Source organism: Galeopterus variegatus, unplaced genomic scaffold (assembly GCF_000696425.1).
Source record: "Galeopterus variegatus unplaced genomic scaffold, G_variegatus-3.0.2 Scaffold1677, whole genome shotgun sequence".
Classification (NCBI taxonomy): domain Eukaryota; kingdom Metazoa; phylum Chordata; class Mammalia; order Dermoptera; family Cynocephalidae; genus Galeopterus; species Galeopterus variegatus.
The window spans coordinates 320,623-324,748 of NW_007727788.1; positions in this window are offsets into that span (position 1 = coordinate 320,623).

Sequence of the window (4,126 nt, forward strand, 5' to 3'; positions counted from 1 at the left end):
GGCCCTTGCTTGGAGTTTTAAAATCATTCTTATCTTTTGATTCCTTGTGTCTCAGAGAAGATTGAAGATCTGAGGAGCGAGAGTATGAGGCATCTGAGTAGCTTCACATCACAATAACACAAATAATTGGTAAACATTCATGAGACTCGCTCTCTGATCTCATGGTCATTCAAAGGTCAGTGTTTGTAATGTTCACCATGGTCACGCACAGAGGAGGATGGTGGCTCTCCTTTTTTTTTTTTTTGTTACCCTCCTCCCTTTTTCCTGGGATGGCCTGAGGCCTGAGGGATATTCTGGACAGGCTCACCTCTGACTCCTTCCCAACTGAGTGGGGAATCTCAGAGGGAGGGAGGAAGGGAAGAAAGGAGCTGCAGGCAGTAGAGCACAGCTAGGAAGAGAGAGGTCAGGCTCTGGAGCCCAGCTCCCTGATCCACACCCTGCCTCTGTCACTTGCCAGCTACTGATTCTGAACAACCTACTTACCCCTTCTGTGTCGTGTTTCCTTCCTGTCCTTATCTGGAAAGTGGGGGTAATGCTGGTACTAACCTCCTAGGGCTGCCGTGAGGATGGAAGGGATGAGTCGGAGTTAGGCACTTGGAACAGCGCCCAGCACGTAGCAAACACTCACGGCCATTGCAGATGATAGTGTTTTGGGCTTTCTGTGACGATTATGCCCTCGGAATGTTGACAAGTCTCTCCTTGCTCTTTGAAACTGCCTGCTGATTCTCGATGCTGGTGGCCGGTGTGGTCAGTGTGAGGTTGTGGGCCCATCTTAAGCTTTACCTCTGAGAGTCCCGCGTGGGAATCCTGGGGTGAAAGGTCCCCTTCTAGGGAGGGTAGGTTCGCTCTACCTTCTTGGGAGGGTAGGATCCCAGTGGTGTGATCACGCTAGGGAGCCGACTTGCTCTCTCAGCCAGGGGTTCACAGAGATGCAGCCCTCTCCCTGCGGCCTGTGGGAAGGCAGCCCCTGCTGGAGAATGCTCAGGGGGCTTCCTCGCCTGCTCACTCAGACCCAAGGGGAGATGGATTCACTTCCTCTCAGACTCCTGTGCCCAGGGGCAAGTTTCGCCCTGTCCTTCCTTTGCCCCTGGAAATCGCCTTTTTAGAGCACTGGCTTTAGGTGAGGATCTCTCTGTTCTACTCACTCACCTTCTGAAGGCACAAGGCTTCTTGTCCCAGAGGCCATCAAGACCCAAGTGCCTTGAAAGCCAAGCCCAGCACGCTGCTCCTGCAAGGCCCCAGCCTCAGCTCCTACTTACCTCTCTCTCTGTGGTTTCCTTTGCCCTTTGTTTCCCCCTGAGGATCACACCCTCATTTACCCGTGGCCCAGGTATGCATTGAAATGATGGAACTAACGTCTTAACATTGCTTCTTTCCTTGCTTTTTCCCAAACTGAACGTGGGGGGCCCTCCAGAGGACAGGTGCTGGGTGTCTGAGAAGTGCCACCCTCAATCCCTGCCTAGTCAGTGCTGGCTCACGTGACCCAGATCCCTGGCCACAGCTGATTGGGCTGGCAGGGCCGACCTGCCAAGCTTGGGTAAACCAGGAATTTGCAACGGGCACTCAGAAATTCGATCTAGAGTCTCCTCACCCTCTGTCGGGTGTTGACCTGAACTCTCTGTAGCCACTTTAGGCAGAGGGAGGATGCAGTGTCAGAAGAGGTCCCCCAGAAGGTTGTGCAGGCTGTTCACTGCACAAGGACGCCTTCCTTGGGACTGAGGGGGTGGAAATCCCTCTTGTATCTTTGTCTCCAGTTGAACACCTATCCAGAGGGCAGAGTGCCTTTTGCTGATTCCCACACGGGCCTGCAGGGAATCCTGGGGGCCCCGGAGCCCACACAGGCACCCAGGAATCTTGCAGCCCTAGATGGCAAAGATGGGCAAATGCTGACTTTCCATCTGCTGGCTCCACTCCCGGGGACGCCTGGCTCCTCTCCCACCTGCCCTTCCTGCCTGTGAGCCACCCATGAATCCTACCAGTAGATGTCTTTGGTACAAGCGAATTTACCTGGGCTTTTCGACTGCTACCCTCCTTGTCAAAGGCTCTATCGTCTCTCACCTGGACCTAGTCGACGGCCCCACCTTTGCCCTCAACACAGTGCAATGAGCTGTTCGATTACTTCTCACCCGTGAGAAAGAAACTCCCAAAAGTAAGTGACTGTGCCACAGTGCCTTTGGTAGGGAAGGGAACGGGAATGGGAAGCCAGGAAAAAGGGAAAAGTAAAAAGCTGTTCTCCCATCCGATTATCAGACATTTAAAAAGTTGTTGTTGGCAAGGCTATGGGTATACGCTGCCGGTACAACATGGGGAGGGATGATGTAAACTGGTAGGGTCTTCTTGGGAGGCAATTGCATAGTGTCTATCAACATTTTAAATGCACATTTGTTTTGAGCTGGTAATTCCACTTACAGGTAATTATCCTGGAGAGAGACTGACACATGTTCAAAGCTATTGGCTGCAGCATTCATAGTAATGGCAAAACAAAATAAGAAAAATTAATGCCTCAAGAATACATTATTGGGGATTCATTATGTAAATTATAGTTCAGGTATCCTACAAATGCCATGCAGCTAGAGAAAAATGAGCTAGACATTTTCATACTGACAATGAAGATCTGGAAGGTATGTTGCTAAGTAAAATCAGAACAAAAATGTATAGCACTGTATGTTTTTAAATTGTGTGAGTGACCGTGTTGGTGATTGCACAGAAAAGTAGAGTTAGAAAAGGGGAACAAATCAGATAGTCTTGCTTAAAAATGACGTTATTTTGTAAATTTCCAAGGATTTGCTTTAAAAATATGCAGGGTGGTGATGTAAAGTGGTTCAGCCACTCTGGAAGGAAGTCTGGCCATTTCTATTAAAACTGCACGTCCACTTCTGTATGACCCAGCAACTGCACTCTTGGGCATTTCAGACAGAAGTGGAAACACGATGACATGCAAACCTGTACGTGAATGGACACAGCTGGCTTATTTGTGATAGCCTAAAACTGGAAACACCTACGTTGCCCTTCGATGGGCCAGTGCTGCCAAAAACTGTGGTTCGCCCAAGTGTGGACGAGTCCGTGGCAGTACAGGAAAAGTTATTGGCACAGGCCACAAGTCGGATGGCTCTCGAGGGCACTAGGCTGAGTGAACGTAAGCCCACCCCATTAGGTAACCTACTGTGGGATTCAATGCAGAACATGCCCCCAATGAGAAAATGATAGACATGTCGAAAAAATTACTGGTTGCCGGTCGCCGTGGATTGGGAGGAGGGGGGAGGCTGTGTCTATGAAAGGTCAACAGGAGGGGTCCCTGTGGCCAAAGAGGCCCGTCTCCTGGCCGTGGTGGTGGTGGTGACAGGGCCCTAGGCAAGTCATGAAAAGCCCAGAGCCGCGCACGGCACACGCGTGCACCTAGAGCGGGCGACACGTGCAGCGCCGACGTCACGTCGGGTCTGAGACTTCCCTGCAGTAGTGCACGACGCCGACACTCAGGGAACTGCGGGAGGGGCCTCCGGCCTCCTGGGCGCTTCTTGACAGCGTCCTGGGAATCTAACGATCGGAAGAACAAGTCCGTTCCCGAACACCGCCCTGCAGGGATCAGTGCATGTGGACCGAGCGTCCCACGCCACTGCGCAGCGAGCGCCCCGGCGCGAGAACGGAGCGCGCGCAGCACAGACGGCCGCAGGTGCGCGCACACGAGCGGGTGGGTTTGGATTGGGTCGAAGAAGCGTCCGTCAGGACCGAGGGCGGGACTTCGCCCTGGCCTGAGCTTGATCATTGGCGAAACTGGCCGGAACAAGCGGGCAGGAAGGCGGGGCGGAGCCTCTGCTTCGCGCGCTGAGCCGACCAGAAGGTGGAGTAGGGGAGCGCGGAGTACGTGGGCTGAAGCAGGAGGAGTCGGGGACGGACCCGCCCCGGCACCTCGGACCGCCGTCCGCGAAGAAACGGGTGTCTGCGCCCTTTCCCCGGGAGAAGAGGAAAGTCTCCACCAAGATACGGGTCTGTGAGACCGTGCGGGCTGCTTTCTAGCTACCTCGCCCTGCCCCGCCCCCGGGGGCCATTGTAGCTTCTAAAAGGTCCCGGAAATAGCCCTTGTGCCCCCTGGGTAATGTGGAGAATGGGGAAGGGGCCCCGTCACTCC